This window comes from Podarcis cretensis (genome assembly GCF_951804945.1).
Source record: "Podarcis cretensis genome assembly, chromosome: 10".
Taxonomy (NCBI): domain Eukaryota; kingdom Metazoa; phylum Chordata; class Lepidosauria; order Squamata; family Lacertidae; genus Podarcis; species Podarcis cretensis.
The window spans coordinates 9,315,214-9,332,673 of NC_137179.1; the positions used below are offsets into that span (position 1 = coordinate 9,315,214).

The following is a 17,460-nucleotide window of genomic DNA, read 5'->3' on the forward strand; positions in this document are numbered from 1 at the left end:
CTAATTTTGCTGCAGTGTGGTTATCCCATTATAACTAAGGCTGTGAGCGTAGGAACCCATTTGCAACACAAAAATGTGCTTTTTCTTGGTATGGACTTATTCCTGCTCATCCTCATATCACAGCTTTCAATCTAGATTGGTTCTAGATTCTGCTGCCCTCGAGGGTGGGTGTGGTGGTTTGATATGCGTTTGAAAGCCCATCCCTTGAGTAGGTTATCCAAGCCATTTTATTCCTTCACCTGCCCCAGGTGAATGAATAATGAAGCAGTGATTGCAATCTTGGTATTTGCAACACTCACAAGGAGCAGGTGTGGACACACCCCTTCATTACCAAGACCACCTACACCTGTTTTCATCTGTTTTGAAATGGACACATTGCCGGGCAATGCAGAATCAAGAAACTTTTATTTTCAGAATGAAACTGGTTTCTCAAGAAGCGTATTTCAGGGGCAAAAAACATGCAGTGCATCTAGCTTGTGTGTAGACTATGTAGAAGACGCATGTCACCAATGATTCTAGAATAAAATGTTACGCGTACTCAGTCTAATAACCTTTCCCTGAAACAGCTGCACCTATTTATCCCTGTGCCCACTTCCCTTCTGTTCCTTTCTTGTCCCAATTGCGTCAATATCTAGATTGTATGCTCTTTGGGGCAGGGGCCTGTTGTCTTAGTAATATGAAAAATAAAGGTGTGATATTCCACCACAGGGCCATATAAACAAATCCAGTAAATTTGTGTTTTTAGGCTGCGTACTCACTGTGCATTTAAAGCATATAAAAGGTAAAGGTAAAGGACCCCTGACAGTTAAGTCCGGTCATGAACGACTCTGGGGTTGCGGCGCTCATCTTGCTTTACTGGCCGAGGGAGCCAACGTTTGTCCGCAGACAGTTTTTCCGGGTCATGTGGCCAGCATGACTAAGCCGCTTCTGGTGAAACCAGAGCAGCGCACGGAAACATCATTTACCTTCCCGCCGGAGTGGTACCTATTTATCTACTTGCACTTTGATGTGCTTTCAAACTGCTAAGTTGGCAGGAGCTGGGACCGAGCAACGGGAGCTCACCCTGTCGCAGGGATTCGAACCGCCGACCTTCTGATTGGCAAGCCCAACAGGCTCAGTGGTTTAGAGCACAGCGCCACCTGCGTCCCATTTAAAGCATATAGCTTCCCTCAAAGAACCATGGGAACTGCAGTTTACCATGGAGCTACAATTCCCAGCACCCATAACGAACCACAGTTCCCAGGATTCCTTCCCGGAATTCCTGTTGTTTTAAACACACCTTCATTGTATGGTGTGCAAGAAGCCCTTTTGTTTATGTGCAAAGATGCTTCCAGAATATACAGTGGTACTTCGGGTTAAGAACTTAATTCGTTCCGGAGGTCCGTTCTTAACCTGAATCTGTTCTTAACCTGAAGCACCACTTTAGCTAATGGGGCCTCCTGCTGCCACCGTGTGATTTCTGTTCTCATCCTGAAGCAAAGTTCTTAAACCGAGGTACTATTTTTGGGTTAGCGGAGTCTGTAACCTGAAGCGTCTGTAACCTGAAGCCTCTGTAACCCGAGGTACCACTGTAATTACTTACCGTATTTTTCGCTCTATAAGACGCACCAGACCACAAGTCGCTCCTAGTTTTTGGAGGAGGAAAACAAGGAAAAAAATATTCTGAATTCCAGAAGCCAGAACAGCAAGAGGGATCGCTGCGCAGAGAAAGCAGCAATCCCTCTTGCTGTTCCGGCTTCTGGGATAGCTGCGCAGCCTGCATTCGCTCCATAAGACGCACACACATTTCCCCTTACTTTTTAGGAGGGAAAAAGTGAGTCTTATAGAGCAAAAAATACGGTATTTTTTTTAGACAGACCTGATTGGTTGCTTCTCCAATGTGACCTTGGAATTCATGAGTTTCTCCCCTGCATTCCTTACCTGCGTGAGTCAGCCTTGCCAGACATTCCAATATATGAAGTAGGTAGCTACTGCAATGAAGACATTTCTCAGGTGACTCATCTTGGAAGCATGGGTCACCATGTGATCCTGAGCTGTGGCTGATTCATCTTTCCTCGTGACAGTCACCTTGCAACGAGGAAGGGAAAGTTCACCTAGAAGTGGAAGTCTGCGGAAAGAATATTGCAACCTACTTGACAGTCCCAGCACCTTGAATCTAGCCTAGCAGTTAACTGGCAGCCAGAAATCTATCCATAATCTAGCCTACGGAAACTGGTGTCCTTGCTTCTGGCGATGAATTTCCTCCCTTGGGCAATGCTGAGGATGTGGTCGCCCTATCAGTCTCCCCAAAGATAAAAACAAACAAACTGATTCTCTTTTTCTGGGGGGGAGGGGGGTGTATAGTGATTTATCAGACGTCAGCCACAGCAACTAGAGCATAGGCAAACTAAGGCCCGGGGGCCGGATGCGGCCCAATCGCCTTCTCAATTCGGTCCGCGGACGGTCCAGGAATCAGCATGCTTTCACATGAGAAGAATGTGTGCTTTTATTTAAAATGCATCTCTGGGTTATTTGTGGGCCATAGGAATTCGTTCATTTCCCCCCCCCCAAAAAAAAATATAGTCTGGCCCCCCACAAGGTCTGAGGGACAGTGGACCGGCCCCCTGCTGAAAGAGTTTGTTGATCCCTGAACTAGAGACTAGCCCTGGTAAATAATATAATAAAAATGGGAGATTGCCTGGCTATTAATTTCTAATGCCTGGATGCTTTTTTTTTTTTTTAAAAAAAAAAAGCTTTCCTATGACGAAGGTCTTAATAAGAACTCGTGCCCCGATTGATCTGCCTACACTGTAATTAGATTTATACATATATTTCAGAATATCCTCGCAGGCTCTTTGTCCCCCCCCTCCCTGCCCTTATGGGCAATCTGTTCGATGAGCTGCATTGCTATGGTTACCTCATCTCATGACTTCTTCCGATGGTTTTGGGAAGTGCTCCTCCTCACATTCAAATCCAGAGCGCACAACTCTCCGCTCTGCTAAGAACGTTCCTGAGGAACTCGATATCTGGTTCCCATGGCAATGACCGGAATGATCTCTCTCCCACCTCTAAAGAGACTGGGGTGCGGAGCATTTTTCATGGGTAGCTGTGGCTTCCAGACCGTCACAGCGACCGGTTTTGTATTACAGTGGTACCTCAGGTTAAGTACTTAATTCATTCCAGAGGTCTGTTCTTAACCTGAAACTGTTCTTAACCTGAAGCACCACTTTAGCTAATGGGGCCTCCTGCTGCCGCCGCACGATTTCTGTTCTCATCCTGAAGCAAAGTTCTTAACCTGAAGCACTATTATTGTGCTTTGTTCACAATCTTTTCATCATTTAATATTCTTTCCTGCCCTGCCATTTCCAACAACTGGTATTCAGGAAGCCTTATTCCCTTGATGGTGCAGGCAGAGCGTAGCCATTGTGGTTTGCAGCCATCAATTGCTTTATCCTCCACAATTTTGCCCAATTCTCTTTCAAAGCCTTTTCCAGCTCTGCAATAGGATGCAGAATTGCAACTGCAGAAATGCAATTTAGCACCCACCCCTAGTGCTACCAACCGTTAGTGATTATTCTCCCTCCTGTTTGGTGGTTTCAAGAGGTTAAATTTATTTGTGCTGTATTATACAAACTTGTCTGGTACAGGTTTGATTTATTTTGTATTTATTTATTGATGTTGTTATTTCTAATTGTTTCATATATATACACCCACACATCTATACAGACACACACACACACATATATATATATACACAATTTATAACAATACATATATATTTGGATTGATATACAGTGGTCCCTTGGTTCTCAAACTTAATCCATTCTGGAAGTCCGTTCCAAAACCAAAGCGTTCCAAAACCAAGGTGTGCTTTCTCATAGAAAGTAATGCAAAATGGATTACACTGTTCCAGACTTTTAAAAACAACCCCTAAAACAGCAATTTAACATGAATTTTACTATCTAACGTGACCATTGATCCATAAAATGAAAGCAATAAACAATGTACTGCTGTCACACAATCAATCAGTCAATCAATCAATCAATCAATCAATCAGTAGCTGAACTGGGTTCCACACAGTCATAAAAACAAAACAAAAAAGAGCTGCAAAAAGAAAACCGCAAAATAAATAACAAAAACAGACAGACCTCAGTGTAACACTCAAAATGGAAGTGTGGCACTCAAAATGGAAGCGTAACACTCAAAACGGAATATGTTCGGCTTCCGAAAAAAGGTTGAAAACTTACTTTTGGGTTTGCAGTGTTTGGTTTCCAAGTTGTTTGAGTACCAAGGTGTTTGAGAACCAAGGTACCACTGTACTTAATTGCTCATAGGTTGTGAACTCTCTCCTTTGCCTCACCCCCTGTAATGGTTTCAAAGGCAGCTGGGAATGCTCTTTAACATAATTATCCACGTGCCAAGTCCAGACAGATAGGGCACTGTTCCAGCACATCTATCTTCCATGTTGCTGCTGCTGCTGCTGCAAAACCTCTTGATTGACAGATTCTCGAAGGTGATAAACCAGGAGAGATATCCCTGCCCTTTGAGACAGTAACCCCATGAGGTGACACTGGCAAAAGAGTTCAAAGCGTGACTTTGCAGGTTTTTCTCTGGGGCCTTTCTAGAGCATATTGTTGTTGCATGCCACCCCAATCTCTGATTCCAGGGGCTCCAGGCAATTAACCCTGGGTTCGTGTTTCCTTTTGGCAACGAGGCACAGTTTTCTCGGTTGCAAAGCCACTTTAAACAGCCAGATTGTGAGCAGCTTCAGCAAACCAATGCACGAATGGGATGCCTGTAGGCTGAGCCATCGAAACCTTGGATTGTCACAACATCATAATTGGGGTCGTTGTGACGTCTGCCTCAAACGTCACCCCAAGCGGGGCACAAAGTGGGCATCTAAGGTCACATAATGTATTGGCAGGGGCCGCGGGTGGCGCTGTGGTTTAAACCTCAGAGCCTACGGCTTGCCGATCAATCTTGTCCTCCATCTTTCCCAACATCAGGGTCTTTTCCAGGGAGTCTTCTCTTCTCATGAGGTGGCCAAAGTATTGGAGCCTCAGCTTCAGGATCTGTCCTTCCAGTGAGCACTCAGGGCTGATTTCCTTAAGAATGGATACGTTTGATCTTCTTGCAGTCCACGGGATTCTCAAGAGTCTCCTCCAGCACCATAATTCAAAAGCATCAATTCTTTGGCGACCAGCCTTCTTTATGGTCCAGCTCTCACTTCCATACATCACTACTGGGACAACCATAGCTTTAACTATACGGACCTTTGTTGGAAAGGTGATGTTCCTGCTTTTTAAGATGCTGTCTAGGTTTGTCATTGCTTTTCTCCCAAGAAGCAGGCGTCTTTTAATATCGTGACTGCTGTCACCACCTGCAGTGATCACGGAGCCCAAGAAAGTAAAATCTCTCACTGCCTCCATTTCTTCCCCTTCTATTTGCCAGGAGGTGATGGGCCCAGTGGCCATGATCTTAGTTTTCTTGATATTGAGCTTCAGACCATTTTTTGCGCTCTCCTCTTTCACCCTCATTAAGAAGTTCTTTAATTCCTCCTCACTTTCTGCCATCAAGGTTGTGTCATTTGCATATCTGAGGTTGTTGATATTTCTTCTGGAAATCTTAATTCCGGCTTGGGATTCATCCAGCCCAGCCTTTTGCATGATGTTTTTTAAAAAATCACAAATTGTTAAAGAAATGTAGAGAATTGAACCTAAAGTCAGAAAAACGAAAAAACGAAAGAACTAAAATTGACAGATCCTTTCATCCCTAGGACCACCTTAATTGTGGGAGTGGGCGAGACTAGAGGTCACTGAAAAAAATATCACCTGTTTTGCACAGAGAAGGTCACAGGTTCAATCCCCTCACAACGTCTCCAGTTAAAAGGATGAAGTTTTCCATTTCCTTTTCCCACCTCCAATCCTGTCATACACATTCAATTTCTGCCCGTAAGTCTGCATGTGGCATGTGGCTGATTTGTATTTGTCTTCTCTGAAACTGTCTGAAATGAGTTCACATTCTACGCTTCCCGAAGGCAGTCAGAAAATAAATTGTGTGTGTGTGTGTGTTTGAGGCACAGAGGGGGTTGGAACACAACCACTTGACTTCTTTTTGAGTCTGGCTGTCTGTTAGAGAGAGAGAGAGAGAGAGAGAGAGAGGAAATCTGTCCAATTCCCATAGCAGTCCTCAGCTGTGTCCTTGTTTCACCTCCTCAGCCAACCTCCTGAATCCCAAATTATGCAAATAGCGGGCAGTTTCAGAGGCAGAGAACTGAAGCCACAGTTGTCAAATCAGCCGTGCTAAATTCCGATGGCGTTGGAGCCGGCGGAGGAATGCGGCTCCCTTCCCTATTAAAAACAAAACTGTTGCGAGCGATTAACAGTGTCAGCTAATTAACTGGAAGAAGGGACGTCTGTGCATGTCGTTGGCAACCGCAGGTCATGAGGTTTCATGGATTCTCAGCCTCGGAGGCTGAGGGCTTGTCTCGCTAGTCTCGAAAGATGAAAGATATAAAAGCAGGTGAGATGATGCTGCGGTAAACATGCGTCTCAGTTGTGCAATGCAGCCCATTTCTTGCCACGCTTTACTGATCATGGAAACATGCAATCCTAGAGATGGAAGGGACCCCAAGAGTCATCTAGTCCTACCCCCTGCTGCAGTGCAGGAATCTCAGCTAAAGCATCCATGACAGATGGCCATCTAACCTCCGCTTAAAGACCTCCAAGGAAGGAGAACCCACAACCTCCCGTGGGAGTCTAATAATAATATCTTTAATACGGTCAATGACCAGAAAGCAATTTATAAAAGAAATACGACATTGTAAGCAGTATTGGTTTCATCTGTTAAGGTCTTAAGAATTAAGTTCAAATGTCGCTACTGTTTGTTATCGTTCCTTCGATGTTTACAATTTGAACTCCGTTGCTGACATAATTGCTCGTCTTATTCTTGTTGCAATGTAACAATACTTTGCCACAGGCCTGTTGATTTCGGGCTCTTTATCAGCTAGGAGGTGTCTGATATAGGTGTCGTCTGTACTACAGGGTATTTTCCTCAGAATCGGTTCGATCAGCTCCTTTCTTGAGTCTCGATATAAAGGGCAATATAAGATGACATGCCCGATGGTTTCGATTTCGTTGCTGTTACAGGGACATGTCTGTCCCACTGTCAAACTGCTCTTACTGTCAGAAAATTCTTACTGATGCTTCCTTGGAATCTCCTTTTTTGTAACTTGAACCATGGGTTCGAGTCCTACCCTCCAGAGCAGGGGAAAACAAGCTTGTTCCCTCTTCCATATGCCCGGCCACCCTTGAGATATTTGAAGATGGCTATCATATCCTCTTATCCAGGCTAATTCTAGCTTCCCCTCCCCATCCTCCTCTTTGCTGAGTTTCTATATTTATTTAGAGCGTTTTTACCCCTATCTTCAGTCAAAAAGGTTTCCGGAGTAATAATAATATTAATAATAATTTTTTATTTATGTTAAGTTGTGGGTGAACATATCAGACGACACAGCGATTCTTCAAACAGCTCTTGTTTATTCACAGGCCAGGACAGAACTGAACTGAAGGGTTCAGTCAGCCTGCTTATATAGAGCTCCAGGACAATGTAACTGTAACAATTTTCTAAAACTATCCAATCACTGAACGTCACTTTTGATCCCTTATTTGCATAACTATCTACAGTATCCCCCTGCTGGCCCAGGGTGAGAACTTCAGTACATAACAATTTATACCCTACCCATCTGGCTGGGCTTCCCCAACCACTCTGGGTGGCTTCCAACAAAATATTAAAATACAGTAATGCATCAAACATTAAAAGCTTCCCTAAACAGGGCTGCCTTCAGATGTCTTCTAAAAGTCTGGTAGTTGTTGTTCTCTTTGACATCTGGTGGGAGGGCGTTCCACAGGGCGGGCACCACCACCGAGAAGGACCTCTGCCTGGTTCCCTGTAACTTGGTTTCTCGCAGTGAGGGAACCGCCAGAAGGCCCTCAGAACTGGACCTCAGTGTCTGGGCGGAACGATGGGGGTGGAGATGGTGGACCGAGGCTGTTTAGGGCTTTAAAGGTCAGCACCAATTGTGCTTGGAAACGTACTGGGAGCCAATGTAGGTCTTTCAAGACTGGTGTTATGTTGTCTCGGCAGCCGCTCCCAGTCACCAGTCTAGCTGCTGCATTCTCGATTAGTTATAGTTTCCAGGTCACCTTCAAAGGTAGTCCCATGTAGAGTGCATTGCAGTAGTCCAAGTGGGAGATAACCAGAGCATGCACCACTCTGGTGAGACAGTCCGTGGGCAGGTAGGGTCTCAGCCTGCGTACCAGATGGAGTGGCTTATATATGTGGGCTATTGGAATGGAATGGAGTCCACACGCTTCCTCTGCGCTTCACTGCTCTCTGGACTCCAATGGAAAGCTCTCCGTCAGCTTCCTTCAGCAGAGTTCGACACAGCGGCAGAAGCCTGTTGCAATGCGTGTGTGTGTAATAAATCAGGCATTCTTGCTTATCTGTAACAGTCTTTAATCGTGTAGAAAACGTCATAAATCAACCCGGCGAGAGAGCGCACATCATGCTGCCTCGCCAGACAAGCGAAGAAGAAAAAACAGACAGAGAAAACACTCCCCTCTGGAACAAACCACACCTCAGAATGTGAGACGTCACTCAGAACTATTTAACCCTGTAAGTTCTGATTCTCCTAACAATATACAATCAATACAAGACAGTCCTGGCCTGCAGGCTTACAATCTAAACACACACACACACACACCACGAAGGAAAACGGACAGGGAAAGGAAAAAGTGCAAACTCAGGCGCCTGTTGAGAGCAGATCAAGGTTGAATGCCCAATGGACCAGCCTTCACTATGTGTTTGTTTCCACTTAACCTTTGGCTATATATTTGTAAATGCAATAAGAGGAACCCTCTGATGGTGAGAGCTGTTCAGCAGTGGAAAGAACTACTTGTGGGAGGAAAATATGAATCCCTGTGAGCCATGTGTGTGGGGTAAATAACAGAAGAATCAGCTGGGTGCCTGGATTCAAAATGCAGAGCTAAACTCATTCTCCAGCAGGAGAGAGACACCAGTAGCAGAGTGTAAGCACACAAAAGCCAAGCCGCTATATAGCATTAGGAATATAGGGTGTTAGACCATTTTATCCTGTTTAGTCGGCTTGCAAACAGCACTGCTTTCTTTCTACCCCTCCTGCAATAAACAGACTACATACTGGAAGATAAAAATGCTTTACTTACAGGTTCAAAGGTCTAATTCATGCATTTATCCAAGTGGCAGCAAGGAGAACACAGGCAGAAATCTTTGGGCAGAAAATACAGAAAGATAGCTTCAACTACATTTGCTCTAAACTTGTAGCAAAGCTTAGATACGTCCTTCCTTGTACAGTAGGTTGCATGGCACAGAGACAGAGGAAACAGGAAGAGAAGGTTTCATTTCCTTTCTCCCTGGAGAAGAGGGGTTGCAACCTAGCTGTGTCTAGGAATCTTAACTTTTTGTTCTTAACCCCTTCATGCACCAACTAGCACCCATGCATATACTGTATATGTTTGAATGGGGAAGGTGGTGGGCTGGAGACTTTTAAGCAGAGGCTGGATGGTCATCCATCATGATTGCTGCATTGCAGAGGATTGGACTAGATGCCCCTTGGGGTTCCCTTCCAAATCTACAACTCTGTGATTCTGTGAAATATTAGACACCATAACCATGCTGTGCTCATCTCACCCAAAACTCAATATATGCAAGGATATTATAATATCTGTGGCTGCCCCCACCTAGTCTTGATCAGATGACCATAGCCTGGAAGGAAAAGCAGATGGGTAGGAGGGGGGGACGGGACACACAGAGATTATATAACCGGCATAAAAAGGATTAGTATTTTTCCTCTGTTCCAGTTCTAGTGAATATCAAATGTACATGACATGTCATCACTTGGGTATAAAAATAAGAACGATAATTTTTAAACAACCTTGCTTTTCCAGTTATCAGACAATCCTCCGGGCGTCGCCTTTCCTTGGAATGCTTCAGAGAACACAGTCTGGTATTTACGCCGCAGTGGCAAGCATATTTCTCTCGCTCCAGTTAAAATTTGCTTTGGGAACATGTGGCAATTTCTTCGCTGAATGTCAACTGGGCAGCAGGTAGATGGGATGGCGAAGTGGATCAGATCTAGCCAGCTACAGGGTGGCAAAAGATCTGAAAAAAAAGGGCTGGCGCCGTGCTGCTTTTATTGCAATTATTTGTGGGGTTTTAATATATTTTATGTGTGTGCATATAGTTTCAAATCTATCAGTGTTTAATTGGTCTTTCTGTGTTTCCAGAGGTTCTTGGTTTTATCAGTAAGCTGCCTTGAGTCTTGTCAGGGCAAACGGTGGGCTTTCTGTACTGTATGTGTATATAGTGTACTCTATTATGTAATAATACATTATTATTTTATATATAAAATATATAAAAGAATAAACAGTGGTTATGCAGTATGGTTTGATTTCAGATTGTTTATGCATAAGGAGGGGAGGTTTATGAATGGATGGATGATCCCTCTAGCTTATGTACAGGGCCTCCAACATTTATCCAGTGAAAATAGGGGCGTCCCATTCCATAATGATAATTTTACTATTTATACCCCACACATCCTACTGGGTTGCCCCAGCCACTCTGGGCAGCTTCCAACATATGTAAAAACATTAAAAAAACATTAAACATATAATAACCCACTTCCCTACACAGGATTGCCGTCAGACAGCTTGGGGGTTGGATAACTCCGTTCCCTCCAACATTTCTCCAATGAAAATAGAGACATCCTAAAGGAAAAGTGGGAAATTTTGAGATCAAATTAGAAACTGGGACTGCTTCTCTAAATCTTGGACGTCCCTGGAAAATAGGGACATTTGGAGGGTTTGGGAATATGGGTTATGTGTAAATACAATCAATAAGAAACAACACACGCTTCTTTGAGATCTATCTATCATCTATCTGTATCTATCTATCATCTATCTATCTATCTATCTATCTATCTATCTATCTATCTATCTATCTATCTATCATCTATCATCTATCTATCTATCTATCTATCTATCTATCTATCTATCTATCTATCAATCAAATGAATTAAGATTAATATCTTTGTTTGATCCACCATGTGCTCAACATATTGGTAATTACTGTGGTATTTTTTAATAACCATTTTCCATTTTTTAAGTTAAATTTATATACTGCCCTTCATCTGAAGATCACAGGGCAGTTTACAACACAACACCACAAAATACGTAGCATAATAACAACAGCAAACATACTCCCCCCTGACACATTTAAAAGCCTAGGGCTTGCCGATCAGAAGGTTGGTGGTTCGAATCCCCGCAACGGGCTGAGCTCCCATTGTTCAGTCCCTGCTCCTGCCTACCTAGCAGTTCAAAAGCACGCCAAGCTTCAAGTAGATAAATAGGTACCACTCCGGCGGGAAGGTAAACGGCGTTTCCGTGCGCTGCTCTGGTTTGCCAGAAGCGGCTTAGTCATGCTGGCCACATGACCCGGAAGCTGTACGCCGGCTCCCTCAGCCAATAAAGCGAGATGAGCGCCGCAACCCCAGAGTCAGGCACGACTGGACCTAATGGTCAGGGTTCCCTTTACCTTTACCTAGATTGTTTCCTTAGCCAAAGACCTGGTTATAGATAAATGTTTTGTCTGGTGCCTTATGATATGTAAGGAAGGTGCCAGGCGAGCCTCATTATGGAGAGCATTCCCCAAACAGGGAGCCACCAAAGAAAAGGCCCTGTTCTTGTGTAGCCACCCTCTGGAGCTCTTGTGGAGGAGGCACATGAAGAAGGGCCTCAGAGGATGGTTTCAGGGCCTGGGTCAGCTTTTCTCTTCCAAATATGTAGCAATGTTTGTCAAACCACAGCAATAGTTATGCTGCACAATGTTTTTCTTTTGGTATCTTTTCTCTTCTCATTCTTATTTTCCTTCACAATTTTAGCGAATTAGCTATTGCTGCAATCTGCTCCGATTGTATATTTTATCTTTACGAACCCTGTTTTTATTGTGCTATGTTACGTGAGCTGGTCTTTGACCGTAATAAATTTTCTAACTCTAACTCTATTTTCCTCCTGTACATTTTCCCTTTCAATAAAAATTATATACCGTATTTGTCGCTCTATAAGATGCACCAGACCACAAGACACACCTAGTTTTTGGAGGAGGAAAACAAGAAAAAAATATTCTGAATCTCAGAAGCCAGAACAGCAAGAGGGATCACTGCGCAGTGAAAGCAGCAATCCCTCTTGCTGTTCTGGCTTCTGTGATAGCTGCGCAGCCTGCATTCGCTCCATAAGACACACACACATTTCCCCTTACTTTTTAGGAGGGGAAAAGTGAGTCTTATAGAGCAAAAAATACGGTACATGTAAAATGAAAGAAGTAGCCGCACGTCAGGTCTTCTTGAGACGAGGACTTTGAAGGCATCCAGTTGATCCTGCCCTCAGCCATTCCCCATTCTTATTTTCTTAGTAAGGAAAGCCACTGGCATCGAACGGCTCTGCCCATTTCTCGCTCCAACTATGTTGGCTTTGCAATTTTCGAAAGTCCCACAGGCCATTCATTTCCAGGGTGTTGGGTAGCATGCCACAACAGAGGAAGATAAAAGTGCTCTGTGCCTTGTTTCAATAATGTAATCGGATGCTGGAATCCAGGATCAGACCTCGGTCATCCAAGGACGAAGGATGCTGAGACAAGCCCAGAACAGGCTGCAGGAAGGACTCTCTCTACCCGCAATCAGTTGAGCTGGGATGGCAGCAAAGCAGATGCCTTATGTAACTGAGATGACTTGCGATGCTTGCTTGCATAACCCTTCGCTAATAGAAATCTAGCACGCCATGGGGGAGGGTTCTGCCCCTGATGCGCTAGCTTTTTATATTCTGGAAGTTGTCCGTTTGCAACTGCATAGGTTCCAACATTTCTCCGGTGAAAATAGGGATGTCCTATTCAATAATAATAAGGGACAATAAATAAAGGACACTGGTGGTGCTGTGGGTTAAACCACAGAGCCTAGGACTTGTCGATCAGAAGGCCGGTGGTTCGAATCTCCACAATGGGGTGAGCTCCCGTTGCTCGGTCCCTGCTCCTGCCAACCTAGCAGTTCGAAAGCACATCAAAGTGCGAGTAGATAAATAGGTACCACTCCAGCGGGAAGGTAAACGGCAAGTCCTAGGCTCTGTGGTTTAACCCACAGTGCCACCCGCGTCCCTCCTCCAACATATATAAAAACATAATAAAACATGAAACATTAAAAAACCTTCCCTATACAGAGCTGCCTTCAGATGTCCCCTGAAGGTTGTATAGCTACTTGTCTCCTTGACTTGGGGGGGGGGGGTCACATAACTCCATACCCTCCAAAATTTCTCTGATGAAAATAGGGATGTCCCAGAATCCTTCGCACAGTATCTAATTATGCTTCATTATCCCTGGCTTTCGGCCTCATCCGGGGTTTGTGTCTGTGAACATACCCCACATTTTTGTGTTCTGCTTCCTGTTGTTCAGGCTAAACGTTTAATGACAGGCCATCCTCTGTAAGTCTGGAAGAGTTCTAATTTCATATGGAAGCAATAAGCATACAGAGAAGAGAGAGAGAAAACCGCTGGTATGCACATTTGAGGTGTGAGTCAAGCTTCAGGGAGTATTAACAGCTGATGGATTTGGCAAACGCCTTTTATGAAAACCTCTCTGTTGGCTTTTGCTGCCTACGTGATCGGGATCACACTCCAGTTGCGGGGCTTAAAGATGTAGCTACAATGCTCTGCTTTGCCTCCATGGTCAGAGGGGCAATGCCTCTGAATACCTGGTCCTGAATGGGGTAACTGTGCCCCTGAAGGACAGGTGCGCAGCCTGGGAGTCATTCTGGACTCACAGCTGTCCATGGAGGTGCAGGTCAATTCTGTGTCCAGGGCAGCTGTCTACCAGCTCTATCTGGTACAGAGGCTGAGACCCTATTTGCCTGCGGACTGCCTTGCCAGAGAGGTGCATGCTCTAGCTATCTCCCGCTTGGACTACTGCAATGTGCTCTATATGGGGCTCCCTTTGAAGGTGACCCGGAAACTACAACTAATCCAGAATGCGGCAACTAGACTGGTGACTGGGAGCAGCCGCCGAGACCACATAACACCGGTCTTGAAAGACCTACACTGGCTCCCAGTACGTTTCTGAGCACAATTCAAAGTGTTGGTGCTGACCTTTAAAGCCCTAAACGGCCTCGGTCCAGTATACCTGAAGGAGCGTCTCCACCCCCATCGTTCTGCCCAGACACTGAGGTCCAGCGCTGAGGGCCTTCTGGCGGTTCCCTCGCTGCGAGAAGCCAAGTTACAGGGAACCAGGCAGAGGGCCTTCTCGGTAGTGGCGCCCACCCTGTGGAACGCCCTCCCACCAGATGTCAAAGAGAAAAGCAATTACCAGACTTTTAGAAGATATTTGAAGGCAGCCCTATTTAGGGAAGCTTTTAATGTTTACTAGGTTATTGTATTTTAATATTCTTTTGGAAGCTGCCAGAGTGGCTGGGGAAACCCAGCCAGATGGGCGGGGTATAAATAATAAATTATTATTATACCAGTTGCTGGAAAACACAGGAGGGAAGATTTTCTCTTGTGTGCGAATCCTGCTTGTGGGTTTCCCACAGGTATCTGGCTGGCCACTGTGAGAAGAGGGTGCTGGACTAGATAAGTCATTGGGCATGATCCAGCAGGCTCTATCTTACGTCCTTACGGTGTGTGGCCATCACCGTAGGTGAGTGTATGGAAGTCCCATTGATCTAAATGGCATCCAGTTCAGTCTTGCAAATAAGCTGCCGAATTCACTGGCCTGCAACTTAAATCCTGCAAGCTTTCTAACAGCTCCAACCTACAGGCAAGATGAGGCCGTTGTCTCTGGATGGTTTGAATGGTAAATTGGTACCCACCAGCTAGAGATGCCAGAAACTTCCAGTGGGAATGGAAGTGGGAAATTGCCTTAGACCATTGGGGCCTCCGAGCTCGGTATTGTCCACAACCCAATGATGAGGAGACCCATTGCCTTCCAGATGTTGTTGGACTGCAACTCTCATCAGCCATTTTGTTTCCTTCCTTACCCTCTTCCTGAACTGCTGACTGCTGTTCCACACACTCACATCCACCTGCCCTGTCCTCTCAGCCAGAAGTGTGTCACCTTATTTGAGCATGGGTGGGTATCTCATTCAGCAACTCGGAGAGATTTCCAGCCATCAAGAGACCACCTCCTTTCTGTTCGCTTCCATTGCTGATGGCCACCCTAGACTCTTAACCAACTATCTGCCTGACAAAGGATGGTCAGTCAGGGAGCGGTTTTCCTCCTACTGTGATTCCTGCACTTACTTGCTCCAACATATGGTACAAGTTACCGTATTTTTCGCTCTATAACACGCACCTGACCATAAAACGCACATCGTTTTTAGAGGAGGAAAACAAGGGAAAAAACATTCTGAATGAAACAGTGGATGTATCATTTTTGTGCTTCATGCTGTGGCCACAGACATGTGATCTGATGGTGAATTTGGGGTGACCCAATGCAAAAATCCTGAGAATCCCTGTGGATCCATGCTTTGTAACCACGTTTTTGCACCATTGCAGCCCCAGGCAACAGTGGGTGCGTGATTTTGGGGGGGCAGGCTGTAGCCATGGACATGCTATGTGCTCTGATGGTGAATTTGGGCTGACCCAATGCAAAGATCCTGAGGATCCATGTGGATCCATGTTTTGTAACCACGTTTTTGCACCATTGCAGCCCCAGGCAACAGTGGGTGCGTGATTTTTTGGGGGGGGCAGGCTGTAGCCATGGACATGCTATGTGCTCTGATGGTGAATTTGGGCTGACCCAATGCAAAGATCCTGAGGATCCATGTGGATCCATGTTTTGTAACCACGTTTTTGCACCATTGCAGCCCCAGGCAACAGCGTGATTTTTGGGGGGCAGGCTGTAACCATGGACATGCTATGTGATCTGATGGTGAATTTGGGGTGACTGAATGCAAAGATCCTGAGGATCCATGTAGATCCATGCTTTTTAACCACATTTTTGCACCATTGCAGCCCCAGGCAACAGTGGGTGTGTGGTTTTTGGGGGGCAGGCTGTAGCCATGGACATGTTATGTGATCTGATGGTGAATTTGGGCTGACCCAATGCAAAGATCCTGAGGATCCATGTAGATCCATGCTTTTTAACCACGTTTTTGCACCATTGCAGCCCCAGGCAACAGTGGGTGCGTGATTTTGGGGGGGCAGGCTGTAGCCATGGACATGCTATGTGATCTTATGTTGAATTTGGGCTGACCCAATGCAAAGATCCTGAGGATCCATGTGGATCCATGCTTTTTAACCACATTTTAAGTGGGGAGGGAAGGAAAAACACAGAAGGGACAAGGAGCAGGAGAGGGGTGTGCAGAGAAGCAGCTGGCTAAGAATGCAGGAGAGGGGTAGGGAGGAAAGGAAGGCTAAAGTTTTCCCTCACCTACCCACCCAAGCCAGCCAGCGCTCTCTCTCTCTCTCTCTCTCTCTCTCTCTCTCTCTCTCTCTCTCTCTCTCTCTCCCTTCTGCATGTTTTCAGCATTCCCCTCTGCTTGCCTGGAGGGGAGGGGCTTTCCCTGCTCTTTGTTCCGTTTGAGCAAAGACAGCAAGGAAACAGAGGTGGGTGGGCAGTAAGACCCTGAGGCAGAATGCCGGAAAGCAGCCGCTTCCTCTTTTCAAGTTTCCCTTCTAGGAGACGCGCAATTTGATTTTTGCCTGCTTTTTTTTGCCTCCCCTCGCACCAATTGGCTCCAGGGACCACACATTCGCTCAATAACACGCACAGACATTTCCCCTTCCTTTTTAGGAGAAAAAATCTGCGTGTTATAGAAGGAAAAATACGGTAACTTTTTGCAAAGGAGAAATTTTCTGTGAGAGACTAATAATAATAATAATAATAATAATAATAATAATAATAATTTATTTATACCCTGCCCATCTGGCTGGGTTTCCCTATCCACTCTGGGCGGCTTCTAGCAAAATATTAAACTACAATAATTCATGAAATATTAAAAGCTTTCCTAAACAGGGTTACTTTCAGATGTCTCCTAAAAGTCAGATAGTTGTTTATTTCTTTGACATCTGGTGGGAGGGCATTCCACAGGGCAGGCGCCACTACCGAGAAGGCCCTCTGCCTGGTTCCCTGTAACCTCACTTCTCTCAGCAAGGGAACCGCCAGAAGGCCCTTGGCGCTGGACCTCAGTGTCCGGGCAGAACGATGGGGATGGAGATGCTCATTCAGGTATACTGGAGCAAGGCTGGTTAGGGCTTTAAAGGTCAGCACAAACCCTATGAATTGTGCTCGGAAACGTACTGGGAAATTTAGGTCTTTCAGGACCGGTGTTATGTGGTCTTGGCGACTGCTCCCAGTCACCAGTCTAGCTGCCACGTTCTGGATTAGTTGTACAGTGGTACCTCA

At 45.3% G+C, this 17,460-nt stretch overlaps 1 long non-coding RNA gene across 1 annotated transcript; it reads right to left on the reverse strand.

Annotated features, from left to right (window-relative positions):
* Positions 1–15,377: 15,377 nt before the first annotated feature.
* On the reverse strand, positions 15,378–16,430 carry LOC307225387. The gene is made up of 3 exons (XR_013842961.1): positions 16,275–16,430; positions 15,967–16,106; positions 15,378–15,647 (listed from the first exon to the last, which is right to left on the reverse strand). It is a non-coding gene; the product is annotated as an uncharacterized lncRNA (long non-coding RNA).
* Positions 16,431–17,460: the final 1,030 nt, after the last annotated feature.